This window comes from Sus scrofa, chromosome 15, assembly GCF_000003025.6.
Source record: "Sus scrofa isolate TJ Tabasco breed Duroc chromosome 15, Sscrofa11.1, whole genome shotgun sequence".
Classification (NCBI taxonomy): domain Eukaryota; kingdom Metazoa; phylum Chordata; class Mammalia; order Artiodactyla; family Suidae; genus Sus; species Sus scrofa.
This window is the reverse complement of record NC_010457.5, coordinates 77,614,793-77,632,684: the sequence shown is the minus strand read 5'-3', so window position 1 is coordinate 77,632,684 and position 17,892 is coordinate 77,614,793. Positions and strand designations below refer to the sequence as shown.

The 17,892-nt window shown below is 39.1% G+C and overlaps 2 pseudogenes; both read left to right on the top strand.

The window, feature by feature from the left end:
• LOC110256915 lies at positions 9,011–10,055 on the top strand (annotated as a pseudogene).
• Positions 10,159–10,996, top strand: LOC110257041 (annotated as a pseudogene).

The following is a 17,892-nucleotide window of genomic DNA, read 5'->3' as shown; positions in this document are numbered from 1 at the left end:
AATTTGTTCCCCCTCTCTTCCACTGCACAGGCATCTTCCCTCCCTAACTGCTGTCCTGCTGATTTCAGGCCTGACACTGGATGCAGAGCCATAGGCTTACACAGCTCCCACAACTGGGGAAGGTGTAATCTCTACACAAATGCCTCTCAATCCCTCATAAGTGGTTCTGCCTCTCTGATCAAACTCTAATTGACACACATTCATAACTATTTCTTTTGGATAAATTCCTAGATGTGCAAAAGCTGGATAGATATAGTTCTTTTTTCTTTTTTCCTTTTATGGCCACACCTGTGGCATGTGAGAGTTCCAGGGCTAGGAGTCAGGGATAAAATCAGAGCTGCAGCTGTGGCCTACACCACAGCTACAGCAATACCAGATACAAGCTGCATCTGCAACCTATGCTGCAGCTTGCAGAAATGCTGGATCCTTAACCAGGATTGAACCTACATCCTCACAGAGACAACACTGGGTCCTTAACCTGCTGAGCCAAAAGGAAACTTCCAGAAATAGTTCTTTTTTTGGTCCCTAAGTATTTCTTTTTTGTTCATTTTTTTAATTTGGTGAAATCTTTTTTTGAAAAAATTCTAGTTTATTTCTACTCTATTAGGAAGACTCGAAATAAGGTGTTTTTGCCTGTACTTGCACCAGAATTTTAATGGCAGAGCCCTGGACTACTGGGCCACAGTGCCTGTGGCCATAGCAAGAATCCAGAGGAGGTGAAATACAAAAGGAGGTGGTTAGATGCACTTGCTGAATCACCCCTCGATGATACTGCAAGGTGAAGAAAACCTTTAAGATTCTGAATCCTTAACTATTGGTAGACTTTGTCTGTTCCAGCTGTCTCCATATACCTATTTGGACAGCCATTTATTTATTATTCCTGCATTCCCAATATCTATTTTCAGTCCACCTGCTGGGGCATATAGCAGGTCTATGATGTCTATGTGAATGGCATCATCTAAGTTTGTGCAGCGCATGATTTGAACAACCGTATTCATCAGTTTTTTCTTTTTTTTTTTTTTTTTGCCTTTTCTACGGCCACTCCTGCGGCATATGGAGGTTCCCAGGCTAGGGGTTGAATCGGAGCTGTAGCCGCCGGCCTACGCCAGAGCCACAGCAACGTGGGATCTGAGTTGCATCTGCAACCTACACCACAGCTCACGGCAATGCCAGATCCTCAACTCACTGAGCAAGGCCAGGGATCGAACCCTCGACCTCGTGGCTCCTAGTCGGATTCGTTAACCACTGCGCCACGACGGGAACTCCCGTATTCATCAGTTTTAAGTTACCTACCCCAGGTCGCACCTACCTGTTGCTGACTTGATCTTTCTGTTGTTTGTGGCCATAGCTTTTAGATACCACTGTCTATCTTCTGGCTGGACATCTACCCATGGCCATCGTCAGTTAGGTCAGTTCCCTCCGTGTCTTCCCCAATCAGGTAGGCAGAGTAACACTAGGAATAGGCAACTATAAAAATCAGTGAATCCCTGGAGTTCCTGTTGTGACTCAGTGGGTGTGGACCCAATGTCATCTCTGTGAGAATATAGGTTCAATCTCTGGCCTCACTCAGTGTTAAGGATCTGATGTTGTCATAAGCTGTGACATGGGTTGCAGATGTGGCTCTGATCCGGTGTTGCCGTGGCTGTGGTGCAGGCCACAGTTGTAACTGCAATTCAACCCCTAGCCCGGGAACTTCTGTATCTATAGGTGCAGTTGTAAAAAGAAAAAAAAAAAAATCAGTGCATCCCCATTGTGGACCAGGCCACTCCAGGTCTAGCTGCATTCTAAGCTATGACAAACTTAGCTTCTAGAAAATCCTCCAAACCCATCTCTTAGGTAATAAATTTGCATTTGAGGTATGTCAAGATGATTACTTAAGTCTAAAGTACTAAAGCAAGGTTCTAGTAACCTCCTGGTTTTCTTTCTTTTCTTTTTCTGTTTCTTTCTTTTCTCTTCTCTCTCTCTCTCCCTCCCCCCACCCCTCTCTCTCTCTCTGACTATTACCTGCAGCACATGGAGGTTCCCAGACTAGGGGTTGAATCTAGAGGGTTGAGCTGTAGCTGCCAGCCTACACCACAGCCATAGCAATGTCAGATCCAAGCCTTGGATGCAACCTAAACCGCAGCTCACGGCAATGCCAGATCCTTAACCCACTGAGGCCAGGGATCGAACCCGTGTCCACATGGATGCCGGTCAGATTTGTTTCCGCCGAGCCATGACAGGAACTCCCCGGTTTTCTTTGCTTATGTACAGAGTCTTAAAAGCCATTGGTTTGAGGATTTGATTTTTGGCAGTCTCCTTTAAACAGCAATTTTTGGCAAAGATAGAACATGCCAACTATGAAATGAGTAATGGTATTTCTTTTCTTTTCTTTCTTTTTTTTTTTTTTTTTTTTTTTTTTTTGGTCTTTTTGTCCTTTTGTCTTTTTAGGGCTGCACCCATGGCATACGGAGTTTCCCAGGCTAGAGGTCAAATCGGAGCTACAGCTGCCGGCCACAGCCACAGCCACAGCAAAGCCAGATCTGAGCCATGTCTGTGACCTACACCACAGCTCATGGCAACACTAGACCCTTAACCCACTGAGTGAAGCCAGGGATCGAATCCACAACCTCATTGTTAGTAGTCGGGTTCGTTAACCACTGAGCCACTATGGGAACTCCAGTTACAGTATTTCTTTTTCATGTTCTTACCCATACCTGTCCATGTGGGAATAGTCTTTATTTGGAAGTAATTAAGAACTAATGACTTTTTTTAACTTGCGTGATTCACCCAGGTAAAATTCATGGGAAGTTGTTTTATGGAAATGTATAATGATGTCTAAGGAAGTCCAGCCTTAGCTCTCTGGTTTGACATAGGCATTAAAACTGAGAAGACTACATCTGTGTGCTGAGCCCTTAAATATTTTTCTAACATTAAACTTAGAATCTTTTACATTGATTCTAGAGTGGTATGGTTTTCATGGCAAGGATATTTGCCATCAGCCTTAAATTTTTGGTAGGAGACTTTTAAGTGATGCTTCTCCTTAAGCACTAGAATGACTATTTTAGTTGTTCAGAATGTCCTCCTTATTACTAAAATCAAGCTCCATAGAATTAGAGGTTATTTTCTTTGGATGGTTTCCATCACTGGCATCTTTTGTACATCAGAAGTTGAAACTTAGGGAGTTCCCTGGTGGTCTAGTGGTTAGGATTTGGTGCTTTCACCACTGAGGCCAGGACAATTTTGTCTAGGAACTGAGACCCCACATCAAGCTTCTGCATGTGGTGGCCAAAATTTTTAAAAAGATGAAACTTAGAACAGAATGATAAGGGTTTTTTTTGGGGGGGGGGTGCTGCACCCGCAGCATGCAGGAGTTCCAGGGCCAGGAACTGAACCAAAGCCACAACAGTAACAAAACTGAGTCCTTGATTGCTACCCACCAAGGAACTCCCACAATGATAATTCTGTTAATATACTGGAAGCAGACTTAATCAAAAGTTTTGTACATCTGCACTGCTTTTAACTGTTGAGCAAGTCACAATCTTTCTGTGTCTCACTCTTTACCTAGGATGAATTAGGAGAATAATTCAGGTATTCTTTGCAATTCCTCCAATCCTAAAATAACTGAATTTTAAAAATATGGTATTTACCTTGTGGCTTAAATGTTTAAAATGTCTGTTAATCTTTTCCAAGGGCAAGAGCTAAAGAGTAAATATTCTGCAAAATAATAACTTGAGATTAACTGTCAGATTTTTCTAACCATAGTGTTAAGGCTATATGCTTAGTTTGGATATAGTCTAAAGGAGAACTGTCAAATCCTTGTGTAGTTTAAATAAAAAATAATTCAATTAGTGGCTCAAACATAGGAAGTATAAGAATATATTCTGCTGGTCAAATATATATACATTATTGGGTCTCCAAAGACATTAAAAATCTTTAATGTGAGAATCTAAACTTGCTTTACCTTGAAGATAGTCTGCATTAGATACACTAGTGTCCTAAATCAGAAAACCTGGGGATGACATGAAAATCCTTTCCCTTTGTTTGCCTCCAAAGGAATTTACTACTATAATTCTAAAACAAGAACAGAGTTAATTTCAGTCAATAGTATTCTAAGTTAATGATTAGTGTTCATATCCTTAAAGTTCAGCTATATTTAAGTTTATGAATGCTGAAGAAGCTGGGCTAATTTTCTATCATAAAAATACCACTGGAAAGTGCTATTAGCTTTAAGTGCAGAAGAAATAAGATAATGGGATCTGTTGCCCGTTTTAGCTGTACCTTCCATTCCATGACATCTGTTCTGTTAAAGGACTTCAGACTTTCATACTTATTTAAATTAATTTACAATAAATGATTCACAAATTAATTGACTAGATTCAAAGTTCTTCAATAATAAATTTTTGGAAAGCTTGGTTCTTGATAGAGAAAGAGAAACAAGATAGTCTTCCATATGTAAAGAGTAACACACTTGGGACATTTGAGATTTGCTTAATGATACAGCATTTGACCAGGTTTTTTTTTTTTGTCTTTTTTTTTTTTTTTTTTTTTTGGTCTTTTTTGCTATTTCTTGGGCCGCTCCCACGGCATATGGAGGTTCCCAGGCTAGGGGTCCAATTGGAGCTGTAGCCACCGGCCTACGCCAGAGCCACAGCAACGCAGGATCCGAGCCGCGTCTGCAACCTACACCACAGCTCATGGCAACGCCGGATCGTTAACCCACTGAGCAAGGGCAGGGACCGAACCCGCAACCTCATGGTTTCTAGTCGGATTCGTTAACCACTGCGCCATGACGGGAACTCCTAGACCAGTTTTGCTTAATATTCCATGTTCACTTTCAAAGTTCTACTCTTTCCCCAAATCCCATAATATCTTCATTTTGATGAGTTGAGTAAAATATCCAAATCACAATACTGCATCTATGCTACAGCTAAACATTGTGGTGTATTTCCTAAAAGTTGCATAAAGCAAACATTCTATGTATATTTCAGTATTTATAAACAATGCTATTTTTGATATAAATATGGCAGTAAAGCAATAAGACTTTGCAAACTTTGGATTCTTAAAAGTTACCTGGAAAACCCAACAGACAAAAAGGCAAAGATTAGGAACATAATAATTCAAAGAAAAGGAAATATAAATTTATTTTAGATGTATAAAAAGCACCCAATCTCATCCATAGTAGAAAAAAAAATACAAAATGAAATTATGAAATAACATGTTCAACATTAGATGAATAAATATAAAAGTTTTAAAATGCATTTGCTGAGAATATGGAAATATAGGCATGATCCTACATTTCTGGGGTTTAAATTGATAACAAACTCTATGCTGGGGGTGAGGACGTGTAATCCAATAGTTCTATCTCTAGGAATTTTTTTTTTTTTTAATGGCTCACCCACAGCATAAGGAAGTTCCTGGGCCAGGGATTAAATCTGAGCCGCAGCTGTGACCTACACCATAGCTTTGCAATGCCGTATCATTTAATTACTGAGCCAGGCTAGGAACTGAATCCACACCTCTGCAGCAACCTGAGCTGTTGCAGTTGAATTCTTTTTTTTTTCCTTGTCTTTTTTTTTTTTTTTTTTTTTCAGGGCTGCACATGCGCTTATGGAAGTTCCCAGGTTAGGGGTTGAATCAGAGCTACAACTGCCAGCCTATACCACAGCCACAGCAGTGCAGGATCCAAGCCATGTCTATGACCTATATGCCACAGCTCATGGCAACTCTAGATCCTTAAACCCACTGAGCAAGGCCAGGGATCAAACTCGAATCCTCATGGATACTAGCTGGGTTTGTTACTGCTGAGCTAGTATCCTCATGGATACTAGCTGGGTTTGTTACTGCTGAGCCACTGCTGGGTTTGAACTCCTGAGGTTGGATTCTTAACCCACTGCGCCACAGCAGGAACTCCTCTAGGAATTTATAATACAGATATACTCACATAGGTGTGAAATTACACTGCAACATGTATAATAAATAATTGAATCAAAACTAAAGGTCCACCATTGGGAACTGGTTAAATAAATTTCATACAATAGGTCACTATGCAGCCTTATAAAAGAATGAAAAGGCTCTATATGTACTTACCTGCAGAAATAAGCAAAATATATTATTAAGGACTTCCAGATGGTATTATAACTGATTAGGTGCACAGAGGCACTTTTCTTCTAAGGAACAACTAGACCTGGGATAGTCCATCTCTTTGAGACACTGTTGGTCTCTCAAAAGATAGGGGATGTTTCTGAAGACCCCTTCCCTCCAAAAATCAAAATAAAACCAGGATTGTTCTGAGGGAAAAGACGATAGTAGAAACACTGCTATTGCAATACTGAGGGTTTGGCCAACAAAAGGTTGGGAAGGATAAACTGAGCCAAGACCCTGAAGTGATCCCAGAATGATGGCATCATTGGTTACAGGCAGAAGCAAAAACAAATCCCTCTGAAGGAAAGTTTTCCTAGCATGGCGCTATGGGACTCTCACAGATTAAGATCAAGAAATGAGCTTACAATCAAACAGCATCAAGCTCATGAGAAGGCAAGGCAAGTCACCATTAGTGAGACTCCTCATAAACAAGCAACAAGATATAGAAAAGCAATGAATAAAATGTTTAAGAAATAAAAGAAAATAAAAATCAGTTCCAGGTAGATTAAAGCCTAAGATAAGACAGACAAAACTGTAATGCTCTTAGATAAGAGCGGAGGAGAGTTATCTTCATAGCCCCAGGACAGTAAAAAATGTATAAAAGAAAGAAGGCGCAAACATAGCAACTCTAAAAGACTGATAAATTTAACCACATTAAAATTAAAAAACTCTTTTTCTTAAAAGATTCCATTATTATTAGAACTCGTGTTAAAAAAAAAGATAGAAGATATCTACAATATATATAATCAATAAAGCCTATAAACATTCCTATTACAAACTGATGGCACAAACAAATAGAAAAATGCCTAAGAGATTTTTAACAGGTACTACACAAAAGGTGATATCCAAATGACAATTAAGCAGACATTCCCTTTAGTAATTAGAGAGGTACACATTAAAACCACAATGGGATATACATTTATCAGATTGGAAAAAAAAAAGTTGAAAATCTGACACTATTAAGTGTTGGAGAGAAAGTGGAGCAACAGGAACATTCGAACAGTGCTGGTGAAAATTGTAAATTTGTAGAACCTATAGGAAAAATCATGTGGCATCCAGTAAAGTTGAACATATGCATACCCCTGACCAAAGAATTTAAATCCAAGATCTATACCTTAAGAGAAATATTTGCAGATGTGCCTATGAATGTATATAAAAGAATCTTCGTGGTGGTATTGTTAATAATTGGCTCAAACTGGAAACAACCCAAATGCCCACCAATAGTAGAATGCATAAATAAATTTTGATATAACTGAATACGATAATAAAAGTCAACTAAAAAGCAATAAAAGGAAAGGCTGGAGATGTATAAATGAATCTTATATACCTAATATTGAGTAAAAAAAAAAAAAAGCAGGACTCAAAACAATACATACAATGTGATTATATACTTAAAGTATAAAAAGAGGCAAAAATAAGCCCTTTTGTTTAGAGATATCCACAGAGGTAGTACCTTTATAAAGAAAATCAGATAAATCATTCTAGGCCAGAATAATGATTGCATCTTGGGGGAGAGACAGAATTGTGATCAGAAAGGCATGCACATGTGGTTTCTGGAGTAATGATAATATTCTATTTCTTGACATGGAGGATGGGTTATGTGGTTACTTGTTTTGTGGCTATTTTTTGAATTATTTTATTTTTTATTTTTTTTGCATGATGAGTGTTATATTTCATAGTTTAATTTTTTAAAAAAATAAATAAAGGAAATCACCACTAGGATAAAAAAGCCACAAGACAGTATCAGGAATGAACAGGCATATTCAGGGGGAGAGTAGAAACTTCCAGGCATCCATGGAAAAAAAAGCAAAATTAACCAGATGTTGGACTGCAAAGCAAGTCTCAAAATATTTCAAAGAATTAAAATGACACTGACCATATTCTCTGACCACAGTGGAATCAAGCTAAAAAAAAAAAAAATTGTAAGGAGAAAATTCACATGTTTATAAATTAAGAAATGTATTTCTCAATAGTCCACTGTTCAAACAAGAAATCATTCAGGATATTAGAAAATACTTTATTTATTTATTTATTTATTTATTTATTTATTGCTTTTTAGGGCCACACCCGCGGCATATGGAAGTTACCAGGCTAGGGGTCTAATGGAGCTACAGCTGCCAGCCTACACCACAGCTCACAGCAATGCCAGATCCTTAACCCACCGAGCAAAGCCAGGGATCGAACCTGGAACCTCACGGTTCCTAGTCGGATTCATTTCCACTGCGTCACGACGGGAACTCTGAGAAAATATTTTATAACAGACTCACAGAGTTTGAAAAACATGGTTACCAAAGAGGACAGGTGGAGGAAGGAAGGGATGGACTGGGGGTTTGGGACTGGCATATGTACACAGGTATATGGAATGATTGGCCAACGAGGACCTGCTATATAGCACAGAGAACTCTACCCAATATTCTGTGATAATCTATGTGGGAAAAGAATCTGAAAGGGAATGGATGTTTGTACATGTATAACTGAATCACCTTATTGTACAGCAGAAATTATCACAGCATTGAAATCAGTTATACTTCAATAAAACTTTTTAAAAATGAAAAAAAGAAAATATTTTAAATAGATTAATATCAAAAACACAACCTATCCCAACTTGTGAGATGCAGTAAAAGCCATGCTGAGAGGTAAATTTATAGTATATAAAATGTGCATATTAGTAAAGAAGGAAGACTGGAAACTAATGATCAAAAAATCTGCCTCAGAAATTATAAAAAATAGCAAAGGCAGGCGTGGAGCATCGGGTGGCAGGTACAAGGCTCCTGGAGGGCCAGTGGTGGCCAGGTGAGGCCAAGACATCCACAGGTGGCCTTAGGATAGGGTTGCGCACTGCAGCCCTGCCAAGTGGGTTCCTTGAGGAGCTTTGACTTGAGACCTGATGGCCAAAAGAAAGGAAGAAAAATTCTTTTCTCCTGAAAATTCCAAATGACAGAGATAAGAGTTAGAGGATTTTGATAAAGTAATGAAGATGACTTTCTTTCACTAATGGTACTTCCATTTTGCAGCAGGAATGAGCAGAATAATTGAGAGAATTCAGCTAAGAAACTTCATGTGTCATTTGATCCTTGGACTCTTTAAATCTGGTTCTAATAACAACTTTGTCGTTGGCAACAATGGAACTCAGCAGCTATCTCAATAACATTAAGGAACAGCAGAGGCGATGCCTACAAAACAAATGTGTACAGTGACTCTACAGCTGTGCAACATCCCATCAGCATGGACAGAAGTTGATCTTATAAACTAAAAAGTGAAATGGGAACCATGGTTTCTGCTAGGAAAGAAATGCTGATTTCAGTTCTTGATCATTTTAACATACAGGTGAATAATATAGTTTCTGTTTTAACACAAGAGATGAGGACCCAGTTATGGCCATCTAAAACCGAAGGAGACAGATACAAATTCTTCATGAAAGCAATCCAACTTGAACAGATGAAGGAAGATTATTTAACATTATGGAGACAAAAGAAAGAACAAAGCTGATAAACCAAGGAAGAGCAATTTATTGAACTGAGGTACCAGTGTTGAGAAAAAAAAGAACTTTTTCAAAGTATTGCTGGTTTAATGAAGGCTAATTTAGGATACTTGAAATGTGAAATGGCTCGGGCAGTGGTCAATGAAATTGAAAAACAATTGAATGCTATCAGAGCTAATATAAAAATTGGAGAAGACTGTGCTGCTAGGCTTGACAGGAAAATGGAAGAACAGCAGGTCAGACTTAATGAAACAGAAAAAATACAAGGATATTCAAGATAAAATAGAAAAGAGAAAAATGCATACCAGACTGTATGGTACTGAAAGCAGATGTTACTCCTAAGAAAAAGGGCCTATAATGAAGCTGAAGTTTTATATAACCATTCCCTAAACATGTATAGACATTAAAGAAAGATGATGAGCAGCTTTGCAAAAGAACTGAAGAACTAAAAAAAAAAAAAAAAAAAAAAAAAAAAACCCAAAACAAGTACCAATCAATCTTTGGAACTTGAGCAGCTGGAAAGGCAAAAAAAAAAAAAAAAAAAAAAAAAAAAAAAACTTGGTGAAAGAGAGTATTAAGGCCTTACAGATCAAGAAAGTTCAGTCGATCAAGAAAGTGAACAGTTTTAGCAAGCCATATAAAAGGACAAAGAACATACCAGAATTAAGAGAGAAGAATTAGATGTGAACCATACGCTGGACTATAATCAGAAGCAACTGAAAGAACTCAAAAGATAGTACCAATCGACTAAAAGGATTTGGCCCTCATGTTCCAATGCTTCTTGAAGCCATAGATGAGGCTTATAGATGTGGACATTTTATATATAAGCCTGTAGGCCCTTCAGGAGCTTGCATTCATCTTCAGGCCCCTGAGGTTGCTCTGGCTATTGAATTTTGCTTAAAAGGATTTCTGTGAGCCTACTGTTGCCATAATCATGCTGATGAAAGAATGCTTCGGGCACTGATGAAAAGGTTTTATTCACCAGGGGCCTCACAGCTACAGATAATAGTTTCTGAGTTTTAGAATAAGATGTATGATGTTAGACACAGAGCTGCTTATCATCTCGTTTCCAACAGTTCTGACAGCTTTAGAAATAGAAAATGCAGTTGTTGCAAATAGCCTGACATGAGAGGCATAGAGACAGTGTTACTAATCAAAAATAATTGTGTAGCTTATGCAGTCATGCAGTCTCAAAGCTACCCAAGAATGACAGCTTTTACTGCTGATGGTCATCAAGTTTTTGCAGGACATTATTATTTATCTGAAAACACAAGACCTAATGTGAGACTTCAAGGCCTCTCCAAGGAGATGAATGCAAAGAGCCTCTGGCCCGTACAAAAATTACCATGCATTTATCGTCACACCAGTCTCACTGCGTTACAAAGTTCTTAAGTCCCAACCCCCTGGCTCCCCACCCCCACCCCTAGCAACCTAGCCTACTCCCTCCTGCACCATTTTAGGAAAGGTATTTTGTCCACTCCTCACTCCACCCCACGGGGCATTATATGCCCCCAACCAACCAGCAAGGGCATCATAAGACCCCCTCTTTCCCCAACCAGTCAGTAGGTAAGCAGGTGTATCCTAAGACCTCTCCTCTCTCCTTTGTCCCTGAGCTATAAAAACAAACATGGACCAGGGTCAGCACTTAGGGTTAGCTCTCCCTTATTATCAGGAAGTTGGCTCGCTGTGCTAGCAGCGTTTCCTGCCTCAACAAACTAATCTTTCTCTACACATTGCTCTCAGTCTGGAAATTCTTTTCCAACTTGGGCACAGACCACAACACATAAGTTTCTAAGCAGAGATGTGGTAATTTGGAGAAGGAGGTTGAAAATAAGCCCAGATATGAAATCTTCAGCAACACTTGTCTACCCTTGAAAAAGATATTAAACACAATGAAAATTTTCTCAGAAGGTGCCAACTACATCACAAAGAGTTAAGATGAGAGTACTTCTAAAATTTGGGAACTTGAGAATATGGAAGAAAACCAGTCTGTAACTATTGCAACATTGGAAAATGAGGCTCAAGAAAATCAAATGAAAATGATTGAGAAAAATATGGAATAACAAAAAGAAAAACATAAAACACCTTCACCTAAAAAGTCTGAAAATAGAAGCTGAAAAGAAATATGATGCAGCCAAACTGAAAATTAATCAGCTAGTAGATTCACTTAAGGATGGATTAAATCTTGATTCTGGGAGTTCCCTTGTGGTGCAGCAGGTTAAGGATCCAGTGTTGTCACGGTAGCAGCTCTGGTTGCTGCTGTGGCGAGGGTTTGATCCCTGGTATGGGAACTTCCACATGCTGTGGGCATGGCCAAAAAAAAAATCTTGCTGAAGAAAAACAAAAAGAACACTTAGATAGATACTTTAAATAGAAAGAAATGAGAACTAGATTTGAAAGAAAAAGAGCTAGAGGAGAAAATGGCACAAAAAAGCAAGACAAATCTGCTCAGAGCAGACAAAAGAAAAAAATTCTGCATCAACTCTAGACAAAGAAATGAATAGATTAAGACAAAAGATACAGGCAGAACATGCTACTCATGTAGTTCAAGAGGAAATAATGAGGCAGCACTAAGAAGCAAGAGAAATCTATCTTGACCTGGATAATAATGTAAGGACTTTAAAAAGATTTATTAAATTACTAAAAGAAATAAGGACCTATAGATACAAATATATCAACAATTTAGAAGGTGTTTTACTTTGCAATGCAAATTGTACTTTGACAACTTGTTATCCCAGTAGAGCTGGTGTGGAGAAATGAATTTTGACCACAAGGATGAAACACTCACTATATCAGTTCAGTCTGGAGAGGGAAACAAAGCTGCTTTTAATGGCATGAGGGTCTTGATCGGAGGTAAATGTTCTTTTTCCATGGTTTGCTTCATTCTTTCTCTGTGGTCTATTGCTGAATCTCCTTTCAGATGCCTGGATAAGTATGATGTCTATGTGATACAAGGTTAATTGATAAACTACAATGGACGTGATGCTTAAGACAGCAGATTTTCAGTGTTTCAGACAATTTATCTTGCTTACTCCTCAAAGCATGAACTCAGTTCTGGCAAGTAAACTGATTAGAATTCTGACCTGTGACTCAATAGGAAGACCAAAGTTGATTTGTAACTTAAATGCCATGCGTTTGTGTTGAAAGATGTGCAAAGGAAAAAACATTCAGGACAATTTTGATGAAATAAAATGAAACCAAATACTTCTAAAGTAAAAGAAGCGCCTTTATATTATACCTGACAACAAGAAAATATGTAAATAAGCCTACAAAACCAATTAAAATCAGCAATTTTATTTATTTATTTATTTATTATTTTAATTTCATTTTTTGTCTTTTTGTCTTTTCTAGGGATCAACCCACAGCATGTGGAGGTTCCCAGGCTAGGAGTCGAATCGAGCTGTAACTGCTGGCCTATACCACAGCCACAGCAACGCCAGATCCTTAACCCACTGAGCACAGCCAGGGATCAAACCCGAAACCTCACGGTTCCTAGTCGGATTCATTAACCACTAAGCCATGACGGGAACTCCAAAATCAGCAATTTTAAATTACTTTTACTTCAAGAAAATCAATTTCACAGTGCTAGTTTTAATCTTTTTAAGTTGTTTTATTTAACTGTCTACTTTTATAGATTCTTCTTCAGAAGTAAAATTTTGAACATATGTACATGTACACATCTTTTTAGTTTGGATTCATTTTTATAGTATTTTGTAAGAATGAAAAGTTTAAAGCACCTGAAAAAAAAAGAAAAATAATAGAAATAAAACCCAAAGAAAGTGAAAGAGGCATTCCTATTGTGGCTCATTGGGTTAAGAACCCGACATAGTATCCATGAAGATGCAGGTTCGATCCCTGGGCCCACTCAGTGGGTAAAGGATCTGGTGCTGCTGCAAGCTATGGGTAGGTTGCAAATGCAGCTCGGATCTGGTATTGCTGTGGCTGTGGTGTAGGCCGGCAGCTGCAGCTCTGATTCAACCCCTAGCCTGGGAACCTCCATATGCTGCAGGTGAGGCCCTAAAAAGACAAACTAACAAAAAAAATTATTAGGTGAGTTTAACAAGTTTAAAGGATACATATTACTATGCAAAAACTAGTGGGGTTTCCCTTGTTGAGCATCAAACTACTAAAAACTGAAACTTAAAAAGGTACCATTTACAACAGCATCAAAACACATCAAACACCTAGTAATGAATCTAAAGAAATATGTGCGATACTTCTATACAGAAAACCTAAAGCATTTTTAGAGAAATTAAAATGATCTAAATAAATGGAAGGATGTACAATGTCAATGTATTAGAAGACTCAAAATAGTAAAGATGTCATTTCTCCCTAGGTTTACCTATAGAGTCAATGTAATCCCAATGGATTCTAAAGTGTAAGGGTAGGGAGTTCCCTGGTGGTTCAGCTGGTGAAGGATCTGTCATTGTCACTGCTGTGGCTTGGCTTGCTGCTGTGGTGTGGGTTAGATCCCTGGCCAGGTGTGTTCAAAAAAAGTGAAATTAAAAAATAAAATGTAAAGGTAAAAAATATGTTGTGGGTCAAGAATAACCATGACAGGGAGTTCCCGTAGTGGCTAGCAGACGAGCCCGACTAGTATCCATGAGGATGCAGGTTCAATCCCTGACCTCGCTTAGTGGGTCCGGGATCCGGCATTGCTGTGAACTGTGGTGTAGGTCGCAGATGCGTCTGGGATCCGGAGTTGCTGTTGGCATAGGCCTACAGATGTAGCTCTGATTTGACTCCTACCCTGGGAATTTCCATATGCTACAGGTGCAGCCCTAAAAACGAAGACAAAAAAGAAAGAATAACCATGACAACACTCCTGAGAAAGAAAAATGGTGAGGACATACCCTATTGAATATTGAGATACATATCTACAGTAATTAATACAGTATGATATGAGTGAAAATATTGACAAATAGACCAGAGGAACAGAGTGAGTCCATAAATAGACACTTCATATGATAAAGGTGTCACTGCAAAAGTAGTGCTGGATTAACTGGACTTTTTATGAAAAGGGAAAGAGACACCACTACCCTCACCTCACACCATAAGCAAAAACCAATTCCACGAGGATTGTAGCTCCAAACGTAAAAGATAAGGATTAGGAAGAGACAGCCCAGGCACAGACCCAGAGAGGGGTGAGAGAGATTTACTTCTCATTTCCGAACATTTTGAATTTTGTACCTGCATTGGAACTGGAAGGTACCCCATTAAAACATATCTAAGTGACATAGATATGGAGGCTAATAGTAACTGGCTCTTTGAAGAGATCTAGATGCTGTTCTTGAAATACAGACCCAGACTTGGGAGAGACACTATCAGAAACCACTAAGTTCTTCCTTTGTGATTAGGACCTTGAGGCCAAGAGCTTCACTGAGCTGGGATTCCCAGGGTTCCTATCCTCAGTCATATACTGACAATCCAGTATATGGTGCATTTCCAGCTGCTTCCAACACCTTGGATGAGGACATCTCCCTATTCCTCATAGGGAGGAATACTCCTCATAGTCCTTCATAAGTGTGGACTGTCTTGCTACTAAAAAAAGAACTCAGAAATTCCCCTTCCTCCTGATTAATCTGTTGATTCTCCTGGGATCATCAATATTTTTTCAAAACTTTAAAGATGAGTAAATGTCCTAAGTCTTAAAAACTCATTAGCTAGGAGTTCCTATCGTGGTGCAGTGGTTAACGAATCCGAGTAGGAACCATGAGGTTCAGGTTCGATCCCTGGCCTTGTTCAGTGGGTTAAGGATCCGGCGTTGCCGTGAGCTGTGGTGTAGGTTGCAGATGTGACTCGGATCCCGTGTTGCTGTGGCTGTGGTGTAGGCCGGCAGCTGCAGCTCTGATTCAACCCCTAGCCTGGGAACCTCCATATGCCGCTGGAGCGGCCCTGGAAAAGGCAGAAAGACAGAAGAAAAAAAAAAAACCTCACTAACTATATACTATACTAACTAACTACAGTACTATAGTACTAACTATAGTACATAACCTCAAATAATATTATTAGAATGACTGTGACTTTGCACTTGTGAACTCACCTATATATAGCACTTTCCCTCACCAGAGTTTTAGATTAACATCAGCACACAGAGTCTTATTTCAATAATCTGTATGTAATTTTAGCATTCATTGACACGGTCATTTTAGTACTAACTGCACTTTCTTGCCTAACATACGTTTCTTCTAGCAGGTATCAATTGTTAAAAGGCATCTTGTTTTATTCCTATGTCATTAAAAAGCACAATTAACAATGGTGTTCTTCAATGATAAGCACACCTAATGAGTTCAATGATCAAACTCATGAGATGGCCATGGACGTTGCTGGGTCTAAATGTTTTAGTCTTTAAAGCAGGCACGTCCCTGCGATGACTCAAAAGCATTCTTAGACAGTTCTACGTAGTCTATTAAGTTCAAAATGGGTAACAAGTATTTATCATAGCATGTTATCAAAATTCTAAGATAGATGCTAGACAGAAAAAGTTAATAATTGCTCAGAAAGTTATACAAGCTTGTTAACACAAACTGTATTTTGCCCTCACACGTTGAGTCAATATTTATAAAATTACAGGTATTAATTTCACTCATCGTGGAATGCATATTCATTCACAGGAGGAGCATGTGAAAAACCACAATTACCTCAACTTTGGGGAAGTCAACATATTTAAGAATTATGGAGTAGATAATCCCCGTCAATGGGCCTGATATGTTGGCAGTACCTTTGTGTTTCTCCCACAGGAGGAGCAGATGAAGTAGATGAAATCTTACACCTTCAGGAGTTCCCATCGTGTCTCAGTGGTTAACGAATCGGACTAGGAACCATGAGGTTGCCGGTTCGATCCTCGGCCTTGCTCAGTGGGTTAAGAATCCGGGTGTTGCCATGAGCTGTGGTGTAGGTCGCAGACACGGCTTGGATCCTACATTGATGTGGCTTTGGCATAGGCTGGCGGCTACAGCTCTGATTGAACCCCTAGCCTGGGAACCTCCATATGCCGCGGAAGTGGCCCAAGAAATGGCAAAAAGACAAAAAAAAAAAAAAGAAAAGAAAAGAAATCTTACACCTTCAGCTCTAGGTCAGGCCAGTGGCTGGGGCCTGTTTTTCTCATCACCCCCAACTGGGAATGGACTGCTAGCAACATCCCTCCTAACTTTCATGCTCACCCTTCCCAGGGCAGGCCTTAGCCTCACATTTGCAAATAAACATAGACTCAAACTGTTGTTTGTTTTCTGGGTATTAGAAGGAGAGATAAAAAGTAAGTTAGCAGGAGTTTCCGTCGTGGCTCAGTGGTTAAAGAATCCGACTAGGAACCATGAGGTTGCGGGTTCGATCCCTGACCTTGCTCAGTGGATTAAGGATCCGGCGTTGCCGTGAGCTGTGGTGTAGGTTGCAGACTCAGCTTGGATCCTGCTTTGCTGTGGCTCTGGCATAGGCTGGTGGCTACAGCTCCTATTAGACCCTTAGCCTGGGAACCTCCATATGCCACGGGAGCGGCCCAAGAAATGGCAAAAAGAAAAAAAAAAAAATGTAAGTTAGCAGTGTTAACTTTAAATTCCATTCATTTCAAGGTATAGATTAAAACAATCAACTTAAATATAAAGACTAATGAAAAAGTCTTTGAAGAAAATATAGGAGTATGTTTAAAACCTTAGATTAGGCAATTGTTTCTTATGGCATCAAGAGCACAAGAAACAAAAGCAAAATAAATAAATTGGACTTCATCAAAATTAAAAACTTTTATGCTTTAAAAGACACTATCAAGAGGAGTTCCCATTGCGGCGGGGTGGAAACGAATCTGACTAATATCCATGAGTCTGCAGGTTTGATCGCTGGCCTCACTCAGTGGGTTAAGGATCCTGTGTTGCCATGAGCTGTGGTGTAAGTTGCAGACGTGGCTCAGATCCTGAGTTACTGTGGCTGTGGCATAGGCTGGCACCTGTAGCTCCGATTCGATCCCTAGCCTGGAAACCTCCATATGCTGTGGGTGGGGCCCTAAAAAGAAAAAAAAAAAGACAGTATCAAGAAAGAAAAAAAACCTTACAGAGTGAGAGAAAATATCTGCAAATCGCACATGATAAGGGGCTTATATCCAGAATATATAGAGAACTCTTACAACTCAATTATAAAAAGACAATGACATTAAAATGGGTAAAGGATTTGAGTAGCTATGTCTCCAAAGATGATATAAATGGCCAATAAGCACATGAAAAGATGCTCAACATCATTAGACACTAGGTCTAAATCAAAACCACAATGAGGAGTTCCCTGGTGGCTCAGTAGGTTAAAGA